Source organism: Protopterus annectens, chromosome 2.part1 (assembly GCF_019279795.1).
Source record: "Protopterus annectens isolate FY-2018-M chromosome 2.part1, PAN1.0, whole genome shotgun sequence".
NCBI classification, from domain to species: Eukaryota; Metazoa; Chordata; order Ceratodontiformes; family Protopteridae; genus Protopterus; species Protopterus annectens.
In genome coordinates, this window is record NC_056729.1 from 1,426,640,694 (window position 1) to 1,426,665,275 (window position 24,582).

Below are 24,582 nucleotides of genomic sequence, written 5' to 3' on the forward strand. Positions count from 1 at the left end.
CTTTTGAATGATGACCTTGTCAATCACATTTTACTTCTGCTTTTTATCCCCTATATCCCTTTCTCATTTCTCTTATTTCCTCATTAGTTAACATATATCTTTTGGAGTATTATTTCATTTTTCCTCTGTAGTGATAAACTACTTTTGCCTGTAGTTCTGTCATCCTGAAACCCCTTGCCTCAGCTTTAATGTTCAGTCAACCTTCTTAGAAAACTCGCATCATAGCTTCTTTTATCTGTCTTTCCTTCTTCAAGTATCCATTTCCAGTAATGAGCAGTGTAACTCTTTACTTCCCAAACAAGTACAGGTATTTGAGATATTATACTCTCTTTTATTGGGTGCCGCCCTTTACCTAAGCCTGTGCACCATAGCTCTCGTGTGTTTATAAAGTCAGTTTCCCATATGACTTCCAATTCTACTATTGTTTTGTCCCAAATATTTTTGCCCAGTTACATTTCCAGTATATATATGTGTATGTATGTATGATGTGTATATGTGTATATATATATATATATATATATATATATATATATATATATATATATGTGTGTGTGTGTGTATACACACACACACACACACACACACACACACACACACACAACATTTTTGCCTTTTGTTCCTGACATCTCCTCCATCTGTCTTCTCTTTTTTTCATATCCTTCTCAAAGTTTTGTTGGGGTTCTGTACTACGTATTCAGTAACCTGCTCTGCTTGTACCATAGTTGTAACTGTAACTTTAATTTTTCTGAAATTCTTTTTCCTCCTAAACTTCATGTACCATCTGCCATCCATATATCTCACTTCATGTCTCTCTTCAGTTTCTGTATTCTGCTCTCTATTTCTTCTTTTTCCTCTCTCACTGTCTCTCTCTTTCTCATTGTACCCGCCAAGATCTCTATGCATTATGCCTGCTGTCACTTTCTATCATTCTCACTCCTTAGTGAGTGCTTGTCCTTTTCCCCTTTGGAATACCTCTACTGTTCATCTTGCTGTACGTTCTGTAATATTCTGTGAAAGTTTTCCTTCACTGCTGCTATTCCTAACCATTCTTTTCTGTTCTTAGTCCAGGAAGTTTCATATCATTCCCCACCATCCAGACTAATCATCCTTACTCATTTCTTTTCAGCACATATTCCAAATTCATTATTCTGTCCCTTTTCATCCTCTTCTCTACCTTCACCCAGCCACCATCTTTCATTCCTGTCTTTCTCATATATTTCCCTCAAGGCCTCTTCCTCACTCTGCCCATATTTCTTTTTGGTTTCCTTTAATCTGTATTGTGCTACCCCATTCTAGACATGTTCTGTTTTTGAATTCCTTTCATCTCCTTTGTACTACCCTGTGTATCCATTCTTGCTCCTTTCTTTCCTCACCACTAGTAATTGTTTTTAATGGTGCCAAAAACTTTTAAGTGTGTCTACTTGAAGTTGTATATGGCTAAGCATCTTATAGTTTCTAAGATTGCCTTTCTAGTACTGTTCTTATGCTCCTGTGTTATCTTGTTGCTCAGCATATTGTTGAAGTCTTTCTTCACATTTATTCCATACCTGTCTTCCTTCTTCTCTTCTGTTTCTTTTGCCTATTTTTCTTTCAGTCATTAGGGGTATTATAGGCCAAAGTGTATTTGTTTAGGCATGAATCACCCCACCTCCCTGTGCTTCTGCAGGCAGCACAGTGGTGCAGCAGATAGTGTTGTCGCATCACAGCAAGTGGTTCTCTAGTTTGATTCTCGGCTGGGGAGGTGGGTGCCCTCTGTATGGAGTCTGCATGTCCTCCCTGCATTCACATGGGTTTCCTACAGGTTCTCCAGTTTCCTCCCACATTCCAGAGATATGAGTCTGGAGTGTTTCTCCCTGGGCCTCCACTGAAAATGGGTTCTGTCCCAGTATGACTTTTCCCAGTAAACAAATGTTAAATAAATAAATACCTTCTTCTAACCCGCATTCACTTCTTTCCTGTTTTAACTTGTTTCCCTTTCACAGTGTTACAGAAATGTTGTATTTCTTTCATGTCTTTTTCTTTTCCTGTTGCCAGTATATGCTTTAGCATATATCCGATCTTGGATTGATCGTAATCTTTAGCATTTTAACCATCCCTGTCAGGGTATACATTTTCTCTTTTAACTTGCTCATGCACCCTAGATGTCTTTTTCTTCATTTCCTGTAGTTCTCCTCGTTTGTTTAACTAAGTCTACTCCAGACTTGCAAACCCAGGTGTTCCACCCCATTTTATGCTTTATTCTTTCCAGGATGTCCCTTTCCTTATCTATTTCTACATTAATCCTTACTGCTTTCTTCACATAATACTCCATTCCTGCTTCACTCCTAAATTCTTCTATGTGTTCTAGGACTGAAATATCTATATTATCTACATCTTCTGCTGGAAGTATGTAATTATCTGAGAAAAAGTAAAACCCTGGGATTTTCTCTTACTTTCCTTTCCAGTTATTCCAAACCAGATGCTCTTTCACATTCTGTGCTAACATATCCATGACCAGAATAAACAGGTGTGGGAAAAAATGGGCATCCATTATTGCAGGTTCTCCACTGGTATGACCTCTGTTTGCTTTCATCTCCACATTTTCTCCTGCAGCATTTTCCCTAGCCAGATGAATTTGTATGCTTTCTCATGAAATGTCCTATATATAACTCTGTGTAGTATTCTGCTGTCTGCTATTATCTCTTCCTCATCCTCCAGCACTCTCTCATCCCACCTTTCCTACTTCCTCATCTTCCTTGTTTCTCTTTTCCCTTTTAGCTTCCATGCCAGTATATTTCACACCTTCTCTCCCTGTACTCAGCAAGTCTTTTCTTCTTTTGATTTCCACATCTGTTTGGGTTATCTTCTTGGAATTCTGAATCAAGTCTTGGTTTTCCTTCTTCATCGTCCCAAACTTTGGACTTCAGTTCTTTTTGTTTTTGTATCTGATCCCTTATCAGTTCTTTTTCTGTCCTCCATTCCTCTTCGATGCTGCAGGCATCTCCATCTCTTATGTCATCTTGTTGTTTCCCCTTCTTGTATATCCACCCACTCATAGCAGTGTATCCCACCACCCCACTCCCTGGCTAAGTCAATGTCCACTTTCTTTTCAACTGTCCTTTGCAGACCCATTCTTGGCTTTCTTTTCTGTTCTTTTGTCTTCCATATGGACTCATTCCTTTTCCATTGCTCAGTAATCCTGTCTTTTTGCCCTTTGACCTTTAATATCCATGAGGATTGTATGAAGCAGTTTAGGCCTCTCTTCTACCTCAGTCGCTGCACTCCTCCCCCAGTGAAAAAACAGTGCAGTTTGCTCCTTTGGGTCTGACTTGTTCTTGTGAAGGTAAATTGCCTAGTCTGTCTTTTCTTTTCACTCCAAATGTCAATCCATCCTCCTTCCTCCATTTTTCTCATTTCCTTCTGATTTGTCCTGTTTTATTCTCTCTGACCTCCCATCTTATGCAGATTTTCACTGAACAGTATATTGATGCCCCTCTCCTATTATGTCGTTATCTTCAGTTCACACTTTTACCCCACATCTGAAAAACATATTCTAAAAAAATCCTGTTTGTGGCATGCAAGTTCCCTAGTTTCCATTTTCTCCCATTTAATTTTTCTCCCCACATGATCCATCTTCCTTCCTCATTGATAGGGAACAATTCAGTGAGGAAGGAAGTTGGATCATCTCCCTGAATAGTATGGATACCTCCTGTTTTTCTCCATCCTCTTATTTTGAACTGATATACACATTCACTGTTTTGTTTATTTTAATCAGCTGTGAGCACATTTAACTTATTTTTTTTCCCTGTAGAATACTGGAAGCCATGTTTTACAAGAAAGTTGGAGCTTGAACTTTTTGCTGAACAGCTGGAGAATTATTCCCAGGCAGTGTTTTTTCTTCACCTTTTCTAGCTGATTTTCTTTCAGGCTCTCTTACTTTCTTCTTTGCTGGAATCCAGGCAGTGTTCTTACTAGGCAGTAACTGAATTTACTAAAAGTGACAAGAGTTCCAAGCTCTTATCTCTCAGTTTCTTTTCTGATGCTGGGAGAGCTGAAGTTAAGCTATTGATCAGTGTGCAGCCATTTTGGAAGTCATTAGAGGAAGTGATTTCGAAATTATTTTTGTAGTTAGTTGAATGCCTTAGTATAAATAGGATAATTTTTTTTACTGTTAAGGAGCAGCTGTGTATCAGTCAACCAGGCCTTTGTGGTGGAGAAGGACTCTTGCCTAAGTTGTTTTAATTTGTCTGTGCTTCTAGCAGAACAGATGGCAGTTGATTCATTTGCATACTGTATGATAACTTCTTGTTTAGAAGCTAGGTGGAGATCATTAATGAATATATTGAATAATAGGTTACCTGAAATGGATCCTTGAGGGGCACCCACTGTAAAGATGAAATACCAGTTTTTCATTTTACTGCCAATATTGCATGTTTGGGTAGCTGGAGAAGCAAGATAGTGAAGTTTCATGTACTCCTAGGCAAGATAGTTTTTGAAGCAGTTTCTGGTGGGATAAAATGTTAAAAGCTTTGGATAAATCTAGGAAAAGTACTGAGACTAAGTTCCCAGAGTTTCAGTATAGGTTAACTTCATTTGATCAGCAACCTGTGGGTATCGGATCCGTCCTGGATCCGAGCCGGCAGCTTTCCAAGCTAGAGATTCGAGCTCCAAGCTCCTCTCCCTTACCCATAATACTCTGCTACCTCCCTCCAGTCCTCAGATCTCATTTGCCGTGGCTTCTGTAAGCACGAGTAACGAGCTCCTTGCGATTAGGTAAGATAAGGATAGGAATTTTCTCTATCTTTTTACCAGTTTAAAAAGTGTGTGTGTGTGTGATAGTTGATCCCTTAGACTAGTTTAGTTTAGTTTAATTTAACTTTAGTGTATTCCCCTTCCCCTTATCTGTGTTTTAGTGAGTGTGATTGTGGTAGACATGGCCAAAGGCCCTAAGGCCATCTTTTCCAAATGCTCTGAGTGTGGCCATAAGCTGTCCCCAGCCGATGGCTACACTCAGTGTGTTCTTTGCCTGGGGGGTTGCACATTTGATATCAGGCTGCCAGATATGTGCTGCCTTTAACCCCCGGGCTTTGAGAGACAGGAGGAACAAGTTAATCTTAGCGGGCCTTTTACCAGCAGATTCTACTTCTTCCTCCTCTCCCTCAGTGGAGCCAGTCGCGGCTGCGGCTGTTCAGCCAATGGTTCCTGCTCTCCTGGCTGGGACTCAACCTCCCACTGTGTCCCAGGGAGAGAGAGACCCTAAAAAGAAAGAGAGGAGAGATAGAGAGAGGGAGAAAGAGAGAGACAAAGACAGGGAGAGTATTAGGAGCCACAAGCGGTGGGCTGACACAGCCCCCTCGGCCCCGCTGGCTAAGCAGCTCTGTTCTCCCTTGAAGGTTCCCGGGTCCTCCCCCTCTCAGCTTCATTCCTCACGTTTCTCTCCGGAGCCGGAGGAGGAGCCCCGGCCACCTTCGAGGTCGTCGAGGCGACCTTCCCAGCCAGCCTCGGCAGCCTCTTCTAGGTCTACGAGAAGCCTTTCTGACGCGGACATGGACCGGATGATGCGTTGATTCCTTCAGGCCCAGATGCAGATGGGAGTGCTCTTGCCTCCCCCCCCCCGGGGGGGGGGAGCTCGGCCCCCTTCTTTGCCCACATTGCTTCTTCTCCGATCCATTATCGGGTTTCGTAGCCGTCGGATCCAAGTAGCCTCGGAGCCGGGGAGTCGGCACCGACAGTAATCGCTACTTCGACGCTGGCCTTACCTTCGAGTTTATTGGGTCCTTTTTCGGATCTGAGCCTCGGATCCGGAAGGGTGAGTGTGTCTTCAGCTCCAGTGCGGTCAGAGCACACTTCCCTTTCGGGTCCGTTCGCTTCGGCTCCAGTGCCGATCCACACATCAGATCTGAGGGGGCTGCTCTCGGATCCCAGGGAGAGTGGTTCACCTTCGGCTTTCGATGTGGTGGAGAGGGTTCTCTCGAGGGATTCGAAGTCCCCGGCTCGTGCTATGGATCCACCCGCCATTCCCTCGCAGATGGGCCTGTCTTCCATCATCCGGCCCCAGGAACAGTCTGCGTCTATGTCCCAGCTAGTTCCTGTATAGGAGCATGACCCCGTTGGTGAGCCCTCCTTAGACAGTCCCGCCGAGGAGGTCCCTCACAAACGAAAGTGTAAGAAGAGGCACTTGGACTCCCCCAAGTCCTTCACAGAAGACACTGACTTGGAGGAAGGGGAAGGTTCCCCCAGGTCACTCCCTGAGGACATCTCCTTTGGAGACATTATGGAGATGCTGCTCATTAGAGGGGGGTGGTCAGCCCTGAAACCTTCCTCGGATGAGTCAGTGTTTCTGGAGGCATTTGACGCAGGCCCGTCTACCTCTTGGGTGTCCCCTCCGGCTGACCCCCTGGTAGACCTAATTACTACCAGGGCGTGGAAGGAGCCGAACACTGTAGAGCCAATCCACAGGAGACCAGATAAGATCCTTAGTCCCCCGACAGACAAGACAGCGTGGAGTAAAGGTTCCCCGGTAGATGCCATGGTGGTGGCGACTGCCACCAAGAAGGAACTGGCACAGGATAGTTCCTCGGTCCATCCTCCCGACAAGGAGTCTCGGACAATGGATCACATCGGAAAGCGGATGATTGCTTCAGCCACCTTTTCCATAAGGGCGCTGAATTACTTGGCACACATGATTAGGCTTCAGCGGGATCTAGTAAAAGAAACGCTGGGTCTCCCCCGGAGTCCATGTCGGCCAAGGACAAACAAACTTTCTCGGCTCGCATGGCCACTCTAAAATCGATATCCAACACATCTATGCGGCTTCTCTCCCATGCCACGAGGGGGCAGCTAGAGCCAGCGGAGCAGGCATCGCCATACGGCGTCACGCCTGGCTCCGACTTTGCGGAACCCTTCAAGGCGTCCTTCGCTAACACTCCCTTTGATGGTTCTACGCTGTTTGGCAAGACCATCCACGATACGCTGCTCCAAAGTGAGAAAGACGGGAAGACGCTGTCTGCCATCGGAATCCGCTTCTCGGCTCCTCAAAGGTCCTTTTCCAGGAACCAGAGAGGACCAAAGAAGATGTGGTTCTGGAAATCTCAGCAGTCCTGTTACGCTCCGGACCCTTCGTCCTTCAGAGGCAGGGGAGGACAAGCTGGACACCGGCCCAGAGGTAGAGGGGGGGCCCGAAGAATTTCGGGTCGAGGGAACCTTTTTCCGACTGACCCACGCAGCAACCCTGAGGGGTTGCCCGACTGCTCCTCTCTGGAAGGAGTAGGGGGGTGTTTCTCGGAACACCTAGCACATTGGGAGTCCATCACGACAGATCACTGGGTGCTCCGAATAATATCCAGAGGTTACTCTATCCCCTTCATAAATCTTCCCCCTCAGTTGAGGCGCCTCCCCGATGTTCCACCCAGTCAGAGGGAGGTGGCGGCTTTAGAAATAAAGAAGCTGTGAAGAAAAAGAGCCATCCAGCACGTCCCCCCAGGCCAGTCTGGGTCAGGCAATTACTCCAGGTTCTTTTTGGTGCCAAAAAAGACGGGGGACTTAAGACCAATTCTCGACCTGTCTACATTGAACCTGTTCATTGCCAAAGAAAAATTCTGGATGGTCACTCTTCAATCTATTCTCCCCCTTCTGCAGGAGAACGACTGGATGTGCTCCATAGACCTCAAGGATGCGTACTACCACATTCTCATGGACAGACGATCCAGGAAGTTTCTCCGCTTTCGGTTGGGGGCCAGTCATTATCAGTTCAGGGTCCTTCCTTTTGGCCTCATCACAGCCCGCAGGGTATTCATCAAGGTCATGGCAGTTGTAGCGGCCCACCTGAGGCTTCAGGGAATACAGATCCTTCCTTACCTGGATGACTGGCTCCTCGCCGCTTCCACCAGGCATCTACTATGCTCAGCCAGGGATTGCTTCCTGCTCTTGGCCCACCAGTTGGGGATAACTATAAATTACAAAAAATCATCCCTTCAACCTGTTCAGGTCCTGGACTTCATAGGGGCCAGAATAGACACACTTCAGTCCAAGGTCTTCTTGACATCAGACAGACTCCGCAACTTAACTCTCCACATCTTAGCACTTCTACAATCTCTGGCCCCACCAGCGGAATTAGCCCTGAGAGCCCTAGGGTCCATGGCAGCAGCTATCAACCTTTCACCCCTAGCCCGCTTGAACATGAGGGTTCTTCAATGGACCTTACAGGTCCAGTGGTCCATCCTTCGACATCCGTTGGACTCCCCGATTCCCTTCAGCAGACTTTGCAGGGACTCCCTACTTTGGTGGCTCCATTTTGGAGAGCTTCGGGAAGGGCGGTCGTTTTTGATGCCTCAACCCCAAGCCACGATGACCATGGATGTTTCTCGCCGGGGGTGGGGGGGGGGGGGCATTGCATGGGTAGAACTGTCCAAGGCATGTGGACTCAACCAGAGACCGTTCTGCATTTCAGTGTTCTGGAGATGAGGGCAGTGCTTCTAGCGTTGCAAGCTCTCCATGCCCTTCTTCCTCCGGGGACTATTGCAATTCAGACAGACAACATGTCAGTGATCTGGTACATCAACAAACAGGGTGGGACCAGGTCTTACCGTCTTTGCCGAGAGGCCATGAGAATTTGGGTGTGGGTGATATCCACCAACCGTTTTCTGCTAGCAATGCACATTCCGGGTCGGTCCAGCATTTTAGCGGACAAGCTGAGTCGAACTATCCTCTCACCTTACGAGTGGTCTCTGAACCCCTTAGTAGCGAAACAGGTCTTCCTCAAATGGGGTCAACCTTGCTGCGATCTCTTCGCATTGCCTTCGAACGCAAAGTGCAGTGAGTTTTTCACTCTAATTCCCCCGCCAGGGGAGAGCCCCAGAGATGCTCTAGTTCATGCTTGGCCATCCGGTCTTCTTTATGTTTATCCTCCTCTTCTGTTAATGACAAAATTCTTACAGAAAGCTCGTCGGTTAGGGAGCAAGGTTATCCTTATAGCCCCATTCTGGCCTCGTCAAACCTGGTTCCCGTACCTACGGTCTCTTCTCATAGCTCCTCTTTGGATCTTGGATCCCATTCCGGATCTGATCTCTCATCCTTCAGGATTGAAAACTCCGAGTCTGGATGACCTCAAGCTCTCGGCTTGGTTGATCCAGTTCTGTTAGTGGCTAGGACTCCCGTTATCTCATCCGCAGTTAAATCCATCCTGGTGGCGGCACATAAGCCTTCTACTAGGAAGGTCTACAACAGTAAATGGAAACGTTTTTCCATCTGGGCCTGGCGTAGGAATTTGGACCCTTTTATGGCTCCCATTCCTGCAGTACTTGAATTTCTATCTCACATTTTCCATCAAGGGGCCAGTTCTTCTACTGTGAAGGTTCAAATGGCGGCCATTTCCCACTTCCACATCGGGGACAATCTTGGTCCTTTAGCTTCCACTAAGATCTGTAAGACTTTCTTAAAGGGCACCTTTCTCTTAAGACCTCGTGTCAAGAATGCGGTTCCTCCATGGGACCTAACCTTAGTCCTTCAGGCTCTAACTGGTCCACCCTTTGAGCCTGCAGCTTCTGTTGACTTAAAGTTCTTGTCTTGGAAAACTGCCTTCTTAATTGCTATTACCTCAGCTAGAAGGGTATCTGAGCTTCAGGCCCTTTTTTACTAAACCCCTGTATCTTGTCTTCCATAAGGATTGAGTATCTCTCAGGACTAATCCTTCCTTCTTACCTAAAGTGGCTTCCGAGGGTAACATCAACCAATCCATTAATCTGCCTGTTTTCTTCCCTAACTATCAGAACAAGGGGGAGTACAGACTGCATTCATTAGATGTGCATAGACAATTGCACTTTTACTTGCACAGAACAGCTGCCTCTCGCAAGTTGGAGCAGCTCTTTGTTTTCTTTGCTAAGCCATCCTTGGGTAAACCAGTAACGAAGGTGACTTTAGATAGATGGATATCTCACTGCATTTTGCTCGCATACAAAATTTCTGGTCGGCCGGAGCCATTGGAGGTTCATGCTCATTCTACCCATTCTATGGCTACCTCTGCTGCATTTTGGTCAAGAGTTCCCTTGGATGATATCTGTTCTGCGGCTACTTGGGCTTCTTCTCATACCTTTATTTCGCATTATAAATTAGATCTGATATCCAGAGGGAGGGCGGCCTTTGGCTCTGTAGTGCTCCGGAATATTCTTCCTTGAGGACCTCCCAGGTTTTTTGGTAGCTGGGGGCTCTGTCCCACAGGTTGCTGATCAAATGAAGTTAACTACTTCAGATAAAGAAGTTATGTACTCACTATAACGTTCCATCTGAGTAGGTAACTTCATTTGTCAGCAACCGACCCCCCCCCCCTCCTTCCCCCTAACCTGGCTTTCGTTACCTGAATGATAGAATGATTCAGTCCTGGTATGCATCAGGTTAGGATGTTCAGGTATTGTTTGTCTTGGTGTTGTCTGGTAATTGGGCAAACTCGATCTGAGGACTGGAGGGAGGGAGCAGGGTATTATGGGTAATGGGGAGGAGCTTGGAGCTCAAATCTCTAGCTTGGAAAGCTGCCGGCTCGGATCCAGGATGGATCCGATACCCACAGGTTGCTGACAAATGAAGTTACCTAATCAGATGGAACGTTATGGTGAGTACATAACTTATTTTTATAAAACTAAGGAGAGATATGCATGTACCATGAAAAGGATGGAAACCATGCTGTGTACAGTAAAGGAGGCAGTTGTCAATGAGATAGCTGAGTAATCCTATGGCTAGGCTTGTAAAGGCCCCTGAGTCATTAGCCTAGTACACCTATGAATTGAGACTGGATACACTTCTCCAGAATATTTGAGAGTGGAGACAGTATGGCTATAGACCTGGAGGTTGAGAGCCCATTTGAGTTTCCATCTTCATGGAGGGGAAGAATGTATCACCTTTTCCATAGGGTTGGGACATAGCTTTCAGTGATAGAACAGTTGATAAAGATAGATAAAGGAAAAGCTACAGCATCAGCAGCAATTCCTAAGTACTTGGGTGGTATGTTATGAGGGGCGAGGGTGTAGGTTTCAAGGTTAGTAATAGTTTTTTGATTGTAGAAATTGAGACTGTGTTCAAGTGTTTTGGAGGCTAACAAGGGGGGAAAGAACCTGCATCTGCCTGTGTTGAGGGTTTCATAAGAGATATTATCTTTTAGATGAAGTGGGTATTAAATCGCTGGCTATGCTGACAGTATGGTTTGATGAAGAAAGGTGTAGGTTGTGTTGGTGTACTGGATTTTAACAGCTGGTTGACTGTAGTCCACAGAGCTTTGGGAATGTTATAATTTGCTACCTGCAGATTAATATACTTGTTCTGTTTATCAGTTTTGATTTGATTTTTAGTGGAGCGTCTGGCATGTCAGTAGTATTGATGGAAAGTTATGGTTTTAACTTGCTTCTCTTATTTTTCCATGCTATCTCTCTCTCTCTCTCTCTCTCATGAACAATGTAGTACTTTTTGAAAGCCAGGGTGCAGGATTTGATTTAATTATTTTGGTTCTTATTGGGGCTGTTGCATTTAGCATGTTAAGGAATATTGAGTTGAACAGATTTACAGCTTCATCAAGTGGAAGAGTTTGAAGAGCCTGCCAGTTTACTGATTTTAGTGCTGTGATGAATTGGTCGTTACAAAAGGAAGAGAAGTTATGAGCAAGTTTGTACCAGTGCTATTTTTGGTTAGGATTATCATGCCTTATTACAAAGATGGATATATGATCACTCATGGTATTGCATAAATCTGTTGAGAGGATTTTGTTTATGGAATTAGAGAGAATCCAATCTAAGGTAGAGATACTACCAGATTTTTTGTTGTACCTTTTGGGAGTTGAAATAATATGAGTGGAACCATATAGATTAATGACATTTGAGTGACTGTTAATGTTAATAGTTTGCCGGTCAATATTTAAGTCTCCTAAAATTATTGTCTCAAGTGAGATATTGTTTGATGCCCAAACGAAAAGTTCTTCAAGAGTAGCTATGTTATTTCCTGGGGGAAATTAACCTCCTGTAACGCAAAGGCTTTTGTGAACATTATTTTTTTCAAAGATGCAATATTTTTTCTGCATTGAAGAGTGTGGGTGGGCATATATGAGACCTAGAAAGGTTTAACGTATTCTCATAGATAATGGCTACCCTGTCACGTTTTTAGGGTTCTGTCAAATCTTAAGGTGTTATATTCCTGTGGTAAGATTATTTCACCTTTTTACAGTATTCCTTGTTTAAGCTAAGTTTCTGTGGCTACTAGTATGTCTAAGAAGTGGTAGACTACCCAGGCATGCCCATCAGTGAGTTTGTTTCTTATACTTCTAAGGTTAGCTGTGTATAGGTGGAGACTGTATAGCTTTAAGGGATGACTGTGTTATCCTGTGACAGACTTTTTATGTTGTTGAGTGATTGGAGGACCTGAATTAGAAGGGATGTTACCCCATGGTTTCAAGTGAAAAGTCTGCAGGGAGACTGTATAAGGGTGTTTGAATGTCATTCTTGGTGTAGGTGAAGGTTTTTTGATTACATTGTTGTGAGTTTAATACTTTATTTTGAAGAGGTGGACAGTAGCAAAGGAGAAGACACTAGGGGCTATTGAAGATGGCTGCACATTGAGTAACAGCTTAATTCTAGCTCTCCCAGTATGAAAACAGAAACTCAGCAGAGAAGATCAGTAGACTTGTGTTTATGGGTAAATTTCAGTAACTGGCTAGTAAGTGTACTGCTTGGATGTCAGGAAAAAAAAGAAATATAGAGGACTTGGAAAAAATCATCTACAAAAAGTGAGGAAGAAACACTGACTAAGGAAAGTTTTGCAGCTGTTCAGCAAAAAGCAATGCAACCTCCAGAAATGAATTCCAGCAACCTACAGGAAAATATAAGACAACTGCACACAGACCTGGTTAAAATAAATGAAACACTGATGGAATATATCAACACAAACAATAAAAGGCTGGCAAAAATGGATGGAGCTTTAAACATATTCAGATGAGGTTATAAAGCTGAAAAAATCAGAGGTTGAATGAAGAAAAGGCTGGCTAAGTATGAGACTGCTCCAGAAGAGATGTTTCAAAAAATAATAAGAGTTAGAGGACAGAACACATTGGGAAAACCTGAGATTTTCAGCTATACCAAAGGAGCTGGAAGGAACAGACTGAATTAATTTTATGAAAACACAAATAAGCAACTGAACTGGTATTCCACAGCAAGAGTTGTTAGCTGAAAGGGGCACATCATGTGTATGCTTCAAAAATGGCTATGAGCAGGCAACCTAGACCTTTAATAGTAAAGATGCAATACTACCAGCAGAAAGAGTTGATTTTGACAAAACTGTGGCAGAAGGACAAAGTACTAAAAGTGGGAGACAGCAGAGTGTTTGTGGAAAATGATTGCTCATTGTACATCAGGCAGAAAAATACCCAATTTATTCAACTATTCCAGGAATGTCAAGAAGCAGGTTTGAGATTCAAACTGCTGTACCCAGCTATCTTCAAAGTATTCTTCCCTGGAGTGACAAAATCATTTTTGATGAAGTACATGCTAAGGAGGCAATACAAACATTTGTCCAACAAAAACTGAGCTTTGAAACAGAAAGAGATTCTGCTTCTTGTTCTTCTGGTAGTAAAAGTCAGAGAGACTCTACCTGTGAAACATTTTCCAGTGTTTCAATGGAAAATGTTGGAGAGAAGGAAGGGAGCACGAGAGTTGACTAGAAGAATTGAGAGTATGTTGGAAGTGAAGCAGTGACGGCATTTGGGAGATGGAGATGAACAGTAATAAAACCAGTAACTTAATGTAGGATTACAGTGCAATAATTATGTGTGAAATATGACAGAACAAGAAAAGATGGAAATATTGGATTTTTTCAGAATTTCTTGGACTTGTAGGGACTACTTTGTGTCATTAATTTTCAAAATATGCTTTGGGGAGGGAGAAATGTAACCGTAAGTAAAGAATGTTTTTTCTTACTAGCACTATTTTTGTGGTGTATGGTTTTCTTTGCATGATATAAAATAACATTTTCTCAGTTATTTTTAAGTGTAATGGGAATTGTAAACATGTGGTGCTGTTTTTTTTTTCTTTCTCCCTTCTCTCTTTCTTTTTGTTCAGTTTTAAGAAATGTAGGCAATGCAATAAAAAAGCCTGGTTAAAGGAGCATGACAAAAGAAAAATTAATGTGCTTTTTCTCATTCTTGCATTGGGAAATGACTGGATTAAGGACCTTAGATTGATTTAGTAATAAGTTTTAAGAGTAACTAAGTAAATGAAAAAAATATTGAAGATTATGAGGCTTTGTTCTAGCAAAAACATGTATACTCAGTAGCAGTTCTGCAGCTGGTCTTCACGTTTCCATGGAAACAGTCTGATAAACAGAAACTGGCTGCCTGGTTCTCGTGTCTCCATGGAGAAAATCTGATAAAGAGAAACTGGCTACAGGCTGGTGAAGAGTGATTGGCTGAAGGAAAAAAAATGAGAAGAGAAATTGTCTAGGACGTACTGTTATCTGAAAGCATTTAGGGGTTTTCCCAGCTGGGAGAGCTATAAAGAAAAGACGAAAACAATTAGCACTTAGTAGAAGCACAGGCTGCACCATGCATGTTTAACCTTTCATGTTAAGCTGTCAATCTCGCCTTCATTCTTGCTGGATGGGTTCGGAGTCGATCCTTGGCTCCGACTCAGCCAATACTAAAGCTCTAGAACTAATTCCACTGGCTCGAGGCTCCCCTATATCCCACAATGCTAGGTGGTAACTACCCAGATCTCGTTTGCTGCTATAGCTGACGAGGTGCGTTTTCTACCGGCTCAGGCAGGTTAGTTTAATATTTACCATTAGGTATTACTAATAACCCCCTTTTTTTAGTTATTAAAATATTTTCTATAGTTTAATTCTAATATTTAGTTATATCGACCCCTATCTGTCAAACCCTTCCCCTCTTACTACTTGTTCTAGGCCTTCGGCCCTTCCCTCACCCTAGTCCCTTTTAAAATTAGTGTTGTAGGGGCTTGTGTGTATGTGTTTCTGTATAACTGTAATTTTTTAATAATTTTTTCTGTAAAGAGTGTCTGGTTTGTGTGTGTGTACAGCCTCTCTTACCTTACTATGTCTAAGGATAAGGTCTCAGGCTTCAAGAAGTGTGACTCGTGCTGTCAGAAAATGTCTCTGACAAACGGTCACACTTCTTGTGTGTATTGCCTGGGACCTGTGCACCTGCAGGACTCATGTGCTGTTTGCCATGGTTTCAGCCCTCGAGTCCTGCAGGAACGCAAGAACAAGCTGATCTTGCGGGGCTTGTTAAAGCCTGAAGGCCCCGACTCAGTCTGTGTCGGGAAGCCTTCAAAACTTCAAAGCAGTCGGCTCCTGCTCTTGAGTCGACTGCTGAGAAGTCGAAGCAGGCTTCGACATCGGCTCCGGCCGGAGACGATGTTCTTAAGCCTCATACTGTTACCTCGGCTCCGGCTGGAGCCGAGGCTGATAAGTCTTCATCGGCTCCGATACCCTTATCGGAGCCACATTCCAGAAAGAGGTCCAGGTCCCCCTCTATCGGATCCGTGCACTCGGTGCCAGGATCCCCTCTCCTTTCGGAGCGGAGTCACAAAACCCATTCCTCTCGGTCTTCCAGGTTATCAGACCATGATTTGCAGAGGGTGGTGAGTAGACTTCTTAAGTCCGAGGCACTGGCCCAAATGCTGCATAGCCCGACTCACCAGTCAGTGGCTATTCCCGTTCCACATTACATTCCTCCTCCGACTCCTTCGAGTTCAGAGCCAAGGCTTGTTGGAGCCATGACTGTCGGTGCGTCGGATCCGATACCTTCCATTTCCGCTCCGTCGTCTGCCCCGATCTCCTCTTTGGAGGGATCTCGGCGCCGAGCTTCTTTCGTCGGCTCCGAGGGGGCGAATGGTATTGGACCCTTGTCCGACCCCGCTCTCCCTCTCGGAGCTTCGGCGCTGGTGAGTTCGGCTCCGACATCGGCTTCGGAGCCGTCTCTATCTGTGCCGGGAGAGGTCCTTGTCTCTTCGGAGCGAGGGCCTCGGGCCTTGCCTGACAGGGGTGCCTTCGAGGTCATGCGGAGCGTGCTAGAACCAGGTTCTGCCCCACAGTCAGCTCCTTCAGCCCCTCCATCTACAGTGCCTGCGGTGATTTCTACTCACCCCCTTGTCCCACACCGCAGAGAACCAACTCCTCAAGATTCCCCATTGGGAATTTCCTCCTCTTCCGAGGTCTCTCCTGACCCTGCAGGAGATCCCCCTAGGAAGAGGCAGTGCAAGAGGAAGCACATTGACTCCCCTGAGTCTATCACCTCTGACACTGACTTAGAGGAATCCAAAGGGTCCCCTCGATCCCCCTCTGAGGATGTCTCCTTTGCGGACATCCTTGAAATCCTCAAACAGAGGGGGAACTGGCCAGCCCTTAATCCTTCGGAGGATGAGTCAGTACATCGTGAGGCGTTTGGTTCTCGCCCTTCTACCTCCTGGGTGTCCCCTCCCTTTGACCCCCTTATGGAAGTGGTGGCAAGGAAGGCTTGGACGGCTCCTGATTCAGTGGAACCCACCCTGAGGAGACCATCCAAATTTATTACTGCCCCCAAAGACAAAGAGTTTTTATCCAAAGGTGTCCCTGTTGATGCCATGGTGGTGGCTGCGGCCACAAAGAAGGAGTTAGCTGATCCTTCGGTTCCTGTCCATCCTCCTAATAAGGAATCTAGGACCATGGACAGGTACGACAAGCGGATGTTCTCGTCAGCGACCTTTTCAATGCGGTCGCTGAATTACTTATGCCACTTCACTCGTCTCCAAAGAGATTTACTCAAGGATATGGGTGAACTGATGAAGGATCCTACAGCTGAGGGGTTCAAAGACACAATGAACTCCCAGTTGGCAACCCTAAATTCCATTGTTAACTCCTCCATGCGGCTGGTCTCATACGCAGCAGATGGGGCGAGTAGAGCCGCAGGCACAGGTGTTGCCTTACGAAGGCACGCCTGGATGCGGCTATGCAACTTTGCGGACCCTTTCAAGGCATCCTTCACCAATTCTCCCTTTGATGGATCATCATTGTTTGGTCCACAGGTGAAGGATACATTGACCAGGTGCGAGGTGGAAGGTAAGACTCTCTCTGCCGTAGGAGTCTGTTTTTCTACCCCTTCTAGACCCTATCCCAAAGGTCAAAGGGGAGGAAAGATGTGGTTCATAAACAATCCCAGGAGTCTCATCTGACGCACAAGGCCGATTCCCCTCTAGAGGCAGAGGGGGGAAAAATAATAGACGCCGCCCTAGAGGCAGAGGAGGTCTGCAAAACCAGGGTAGCAGAGAAATGTTCTCTGACAAACCCTTTCAGCACCACTGAGGGGCTGCCCGGCTGTCCGCCTTCGGAGGCAGTCGGGGGAAGGTTATCACTGTACCCAAAAGCCTGGCTTTCCCTAACTCAAGACAAATGGGTACAGTCGATCATATCCAAGGGTTACAAAATTCCCTTCATTCATGTTCCAACCCAACCAAAAAGATCCCTTCCAGACGTTCCACCCGGTCTAAGGGAACAAGCAGCATTAGAAATTTTGAAGCTGCTATCAAAAAGAGTCATCCAATCAGTCCCGGCAGACCAGCAAGGATCCGGAATCTACTCCAAATTCTTTTTGGTACCAAAAAAAACAGGGGACTGGAGACCCATACTGGATCTCAGCTACTTAAACAAGTTTGTCAAGAAAACAAAATTCCGGATGGTCACGCTACAGTCCATTCTACCCTTCTTGGGTCAGGACAATTGGATGTGCTCGATAGATCTTCAGGACGCGTACTACCACATCAAAATGAACCGATGCTCCAGGAGATATCTCCGCTTCAGGCTGGGAGCCAGTCACTACCAATTCAGGTCCCTGCCCTTTGGTCTCACTACAGCCCCCCGGGTGTTCACCAAATGCATGGCAGTGGTCACGGCTCACTTGAGACGCCAAGGATTCCAGGTGTTTCCATATCTGGACGATTGGCTCCTTACTGCCACCACCAGACATCAGCTTCTCCTATCCAGGGACTTCACCATTCAATCTTGTCAAGCTCTAGGCATTTCAATAAATTTCGAAAAATCTGCCTTGTCGCCTTGTCAGTCTATTATTTTTATAGGCGCCACCTTAGATACACAGACCCTTTCAGCCAGACTCACAGAGCAGAGGGTGTTAGACATCCGGAACCAAGTGTCCCTTCTCTTACAATGTGTCAAAGTCAAAGCCAGACTGGTATTGAAGGTACTAGGACTCATGGCAGCAGCTATTCCCCTTCTTCCCTTAGCTCACTTTCACATGAGGATCCTCCAATGGATGCTTTTTACTCAATGGTCCTTTCAACGACTCCCGATGTCCCATACCATACTGATAACTCAAGTATGCAAGAATCATCTGTCTTGGTGGATCACATCACCTCAACTTCTCCAAGGAAGACCCTTCACTCCCCCCCCCCCAGTTGCCACGTTGACAACAGATACCTCCCTGATCGGGTGGGGGGGGCATTATCAGGGCAGGACAGTCCAGGGCACGTGGCAACCCTTCGAGTGCCACTTGCACATAAATGTCTTAGAGATGAGAGCAGTGCTTTTAGCATTGCAAGCCTTTCACGACTCTCTTCCCAAGGGGACTATTGCAATTCAAATGGACAACATGTCCATAGTGTGGTACATCAACAAACAAGGCGGAACCAGATCATACCCTTTATGTCGAGAAGCACTCAGACTTTGGCAATGGGCGATCTCTTCTCAGCGTTTTCTGATAGCAACGCATATTCCCGGGAAATCCAACGTTATTGCAGACAAATTGAGCAGAGCAATTCTCATGCCACACGAGTGGTCTCTAAAGAAATCAGTTCTAGAAGAAGTATTCCTAAGATGGGGCCACCCTTGCTGCGATCTTTTTGCTACTCCCCAAAACAGCAAGTGTCACGACTTCTTCACTCTCTTCCCGTTACCAGGCCATCCCACCAGAGACGCTGTAGTCCACGATTGGCCCCGGGGACTTCTGTATGCCTTTCCCCCCTTTCCACTGATACCTCAACTAATTCAGAAAGCCATTGCCTTGAGAGTGACAATGATCCTCATTGCCCCTTACTGGTCTCGACAGATATGGTTTCCCTTTCTTCATCGTTACCTTTTGGAGCAGCCTTGGCATCTGGACCCAGTACCAGATCTAGTTACCCATCAAGTCGGGTCAGCTGCACCAATCTCTGTCTTCTCTGAACCTCACAGCGTGGTTTCTCCGATTCCAACCTTAGCCAGGCTTCCCTCAATATCTCGGTCGGTCCGAGATATTTTGATAGCCTCTCATAAATCCTGTACCCGGAAGATTTATACTAGCAAGTGGAAACGTTTTTCCCTTTGGGCATCATCGAAAAACATAGATCCCTTTACTGCACCTATCCAGTCTATTTTAGACTTTCTAGCAGAACTCTTTCATTTAGGATCTTCTGCATCAACCATTAGAGTTCAATTGGCTGCCATATCAAATTTTCATGTTGGTGTCTCAGAATCCAGCATCATGGCTCACAAACTCTGTAAAGCCTTCTTAAAGGGTGTATTTCTTCTCAAACCTCCAATCAAAGACCCTCAGCCTCAATGGGATTTGAACTTGGTTCTGGCATCTTTAATTCTTCCCCCCTTTGAACCGGCGGCTTCATGTTCTCTGAAGTTGCTTTCTTGGAAGACACTTTTTCTGGTAGCTATAACTTCAGCGAAAAGAGTATCTGAACTCCATGCTCTGTGCAGTCGTCCCCCTTACTTAGTTTTTCACAAAGACAGGGTATCCCTACAGACTAATCCATCCTTTTTACCTAAAATTTCTTCTCAAATTAACCTAAACCAAGTTATTGATCTCCCCGTTTTTTTCCCTAACTATTCAAATAGGTCAGAGCAAAAGCTGCATTTTTTGGATGTTCATCGCCAACTGAGATATTACTTAGACAGGACTAAACAATTCAGGAAATCTGATCAATTGTTTCCGTCATATGCAGAAGGTAGATTGGGCCTTCCAGTCACTAAAGTATCCCTTTATAGATGGCTCACATCTACAATTACTTTCATCTATGAGATCAGACATCAAAAACTACCCTCAAGACCTAGAGCTCATTCAACTAGGGCATTAGCTACATCCATAGCCTTTCAGGACAGGTTGCCAATAGATTCAATTTGTGCAGCAGCCACCTGGGCTTCTCCTCATACATTCATTTCACATTACAAATTGGACATGGTTTCCAGAAGTCGTGCCAATTTTGGTTCCACTGTTCTCAAGAGTCTGTTCCGATAGGCCACCCGGGATAAGGTGCTAGGACGGTCCCATCCAGCAAGAATGAAGGCGAGATTGACAACTTAACATTAAGAAGTTATGTACCTACCATAACGTTCCATGTTAGTTGTCTTCTTCTCGCCTTCTTTCTTGCGTCCCTCCCTCCTTCCCCAAAGCCTGGACAGACCGACCGGAATTCTTTTGTGTTTCTTCTTCCGAAATTTGTTACTCCCACACTTTCTCCCACCTCTTCTATCTTTACTGAGTTCTGCCTTTTTCTTTACGCAGACTGTTTGAGGTGGGTTTCCCTACTCCATTCTAGGGAGACTAGGATTGCTTGGTATAGCTATCAAACGAGATCTGAGTAGTTACCGCCTAGCATTGTGGGATATAGGGGAGCCTCGAGCCGGTGGAATTAGCTCTCGAGCTTTAGTATTGTCCGAGTCAGAGCCGAGGATCGGCTCCGTACCCATCCAGCAAGAAAGAAGGCGAGAAGAAGACAACTAACATGGAACGTTATGGTAGGTACATAACTTCTTATTTTAGCTTAACTCAAATCTGTGAGTGTGGCTATCAGTTTGGGGCTTTTGTTCCTGTTAAGAGGGTAAACCTTCAGTATTTGAAGATGTACATAGTTTTGTGTGTTAGTATTAAGTTAACATTTAGGGGGTTATTGGGGGTTTGTTTGTTTTTCTGTTTGAAGGCTTTCAATAAAACAAAAAGTTTTGGAAGATGTGACATAGGCTCAAATGGATATGACAAGAACCAACTCTATAAATGTTTAACCTGTCAAACAACGTATGCATGTAATGGCTGAATTTGCAGATGATATTATTTTATACCTGACAAAACCAGAAAGAGACATTACAGTGTTATGGAACATTTTGAGATAGTTTCAAATCTTTTGTAGGATACAAAATTAATGAAGTTAAAACAAAGGCAACAGTGGTAAATTGTGTATCCACACTCATATTGGTTCATCAATATCAGTATATATGGGATCATGATAAAATGAAATATTTAGGAGTATGGATTAAAATGATTCTGGTGCGGCAGCTAACAATATATGGGAAGAGACTAAATAAAAGATAATGCAAAAACTGAGAAAATGGAAGCTTTGTTCTATGGATAGTAAGATGCAAGCAGTCAAAATGTTTTAGTCCCTTTAGTCTTATGCATAGATATTTTTATCAACCAGAGGAGAAGTTGTGGATAACAATTAATAAAGGACTTTATCTGGGAGGGGAAGACAGCAAGAGTCAAGTGGGATGAGCTGATTCTTCTAGTAGAACAGAGTGGATTGTAATTATCCAATTTGTAGGGGTATTTCAAAGCCACATAGTTAAGGCTCCTGTACATAACACACGCTGAAAACTATAATTCAAAGTGGCAAGGAATGATGTTGAAACAGGTGGAAGCTCAAGAAACAAGGAAAGACTATGATTTTGGATGCAGGCCATTAAGGAGAATAGCAATAATCATACAAAATATTATATCAGTAAAGTAGTAGAAAGTATTCTAAGAACTTAGTCAACATGGGAATGGAGAAAGAGGATTTTACCGATAGGGATGACTGCAATTAGGGATATAGACAATAGGTAAGAGGGGTCTGGAATTTATTGGAGAAAACTAGCAAAGGAACCAAGGTATTGGGAGCAAATAACCAGGCAGGGATTGCCGATTAGAGAGTGTCTTGACTATCAAGGAGTAATATCAGAGTATAGGCAAAGAGAAAAAATAGGAGGGTCCTAAACAAAAGACCAGCACTGGTAGAGTTTTTAGTAGATTCTAGAACAGAAGCTGCCATTAAAAATGAATATTTAGTAGAGCTTATAAAATACTGCATGAGAAGTATAAGAATCAATCAAATAAGGTTAGAAAGGATTGAGAAGAGAGATTAGATAAACAATTCACAAAGAAACAATGGAAGGATAAATGTATGTCTCCCAAATATGCAACAAAATCTAGAAGATTTAGGAATTTTGATTGGAAATGTTTACATACATATGTTTATACCCCAAGTAGTCTCAGGTAGACAGCAAATGTTGGAGGTGTGATGGGGAAGAAGGAGTTACTTGGGAACATATTTTCTGGGAGTGCAGTGGGTTGGCAGGCTTTGAGGATTCCCTGCAGGGTGCACTGTTGGAGATGCGTAATTGGAATTGCTTAGACATGGTAAGGCCTTGCTGTGTCTAATTATGGTGGCTGCCAAAAAAGCAATTACTTGGAAATGGAAATCAAAATCTAAACCAACTTACAAGTAGAGAATATAGTAACAGATAAAACAACTGGAAATGAGATCTTTACAAAATGGTAGAAGCAAAGTATATAGAAAAACATGGGCATTGTGGGAACAATGCATACAGTAGACGATCGAGGTTTAAAAGAAGGCAGGACTTAAAGGAGCTATGTTATGTTTGAATGAAAATGATTGGGTAGATTATAAGTGATGTATATAATGTTTGCAACTGGGAGTGTGTCAGTATGATTTATGATGTAAAATGCTTGCAACTAAGATTGTGTTGGTGTGGTTCATTTTCATTTATATAAATTTATGATTGCTTATGTCCTAAGTGATGATTTAATAAAGATGATTCTTATTTAAAAAAATGGGGCAGGGACTGAATAATTTATGTAATGCTACTTAGGTTGTATGATATATAGCAATATACGTGAATTATACTGTTTGTTAATGTTAATTTAATACGGCTGGATTACATTTGTATAAATGTAAGCTTGCCTATGTCACAAGTGATGTTTCAGTAAAGGTTTTAAAAAAGACCCTAGGAGCTATTAATTGTTGGAACTGTGTAGTGTCTGGGAGATATTTATTTATTTATTTAGTTAGTTAGTTATTTTAGTTTGCTTACTGGGGTAGTACACTGATCACTATAAATTATTTGCTGGCACAACCCAGGTGAAGAGATTCACAGAAAAAGAAAATAGAACAAATTCACAAATACAGAGTAATCACAGCAGGTCAGTAATCCTATAGACGATTGATATAATATGTAAATAATATAAGCAGAGTAGGAAATCAACTGTGAATTCATTTTTGTAATAAATTTTAGAGGGAAGCAGCTGAGAACAGAGGGTCAAAGTAGAAGTGATGTAGGTGAGGAGGAAGTTAGATTATGTGTCCAGTGGAAAAGTACTTGTAGTCAAATTTTTGATGAAGGTGTCTTTTCTGCTGAGCTCTGAAGGTGGTGAAAGAGGAGACTTAGGGGGAGGGATTGCCAGACTTTGGGTCAAGCTGTACAGAGGTAAGTGTTCATAAGATGTAAGGAAGGGTCAGGAAGGCAGCTGTTGTGAGGGATATTAATACAATTGTATAGAATAGTAGCATTGCAGATATGGAGTAATTAAGAATGAAATTGAGGGAAATTATAGAAGAGGAGGACTGAAAATGGAGTAAAATAAATATATGGTAAAACTAGAGAATAGTTAGAAGGGGGTAATGTGAAGGTAAAAGGGGAAACAATTATTAAAATTAGGGAGTAGATTGAGGGTAGCACTGGAGTAAAAATTATTAACATTATTGTAAGAAAAAAAATGTGTTTATTTTTTTATTTATTTATTTGCAGTTTGTTTTCCAGGAAAGTCTATTGGGCTACAAGGACCCCTTTTTCAATGGAATCCTGTGGGGAAAAGCTCCGGAGAAATACATAGTACAGAAAAAGCACAAATCCATAATATACATTTCAATTAAATGTTAAATACATATTTTGGATAGTACAAATCCATATCACACAATTCAAATAAATGTCACATAATACAGAAATACAAAAAGCGATTTTCATTAGCAAAATTACATCAGGTTAATTCAATAAGTAGTATTTTTTAAGGCAATTACAATGAGGTAATTTTATTAGTTGTTGGTTGAATGCGTCCCAAAAGGGATGTAGAACTTTAGGAGGTAGGGACAGGCAACAAATAAGTTTGGAAAGTTAGGAAGAAAGTGTGGTCAGAATTAGGTTTGATAAGAGCAAGTGCATTTCCATTGCAAAGTAAGGTGTGAGTGCAGCGAGGTTTTAATTAAGGAGAGACTGCTGGTGGTGCAGATAGGAGAAGGGAACAAACCAAAGACTCATTCTGAACCCAAGTAAAACAAAGCTAGTACTCTTTAGCTCCCACAGAACCACATCTCCTACTGATTCTTTCTTCATCTCCCCCTTTAACAAGATCACAATAACCCCCACAAATCATACCAAACTCTTAGGGGTTGAAATAGATAATCACCTTAGATTTGACCTACATATTTCTATAACCATAAAATTAGTACATAAAAAACTTGGCCTACTGTATCGCAATAAAAAATTCCTCACTGACCACTCCAAAACTGCAATAGCGAGGACTCACCTACT

The 24,582-nt window shown here is 43.6% G+C and overlaps 1 long non-coding RNA gene across 1 annotated transcript in view; it reads left to right on the plus strand.

The window, feature by feature from the left end:
- LOC122794774 overlaps positions 1–24,582 on the plus strand; it is a 286,504-nt gene that overhangs the window by 49,246 nt on the left and 212,676 nt on the right. The gene's annotated exons all lie outside the window — the stretch shown is intronic.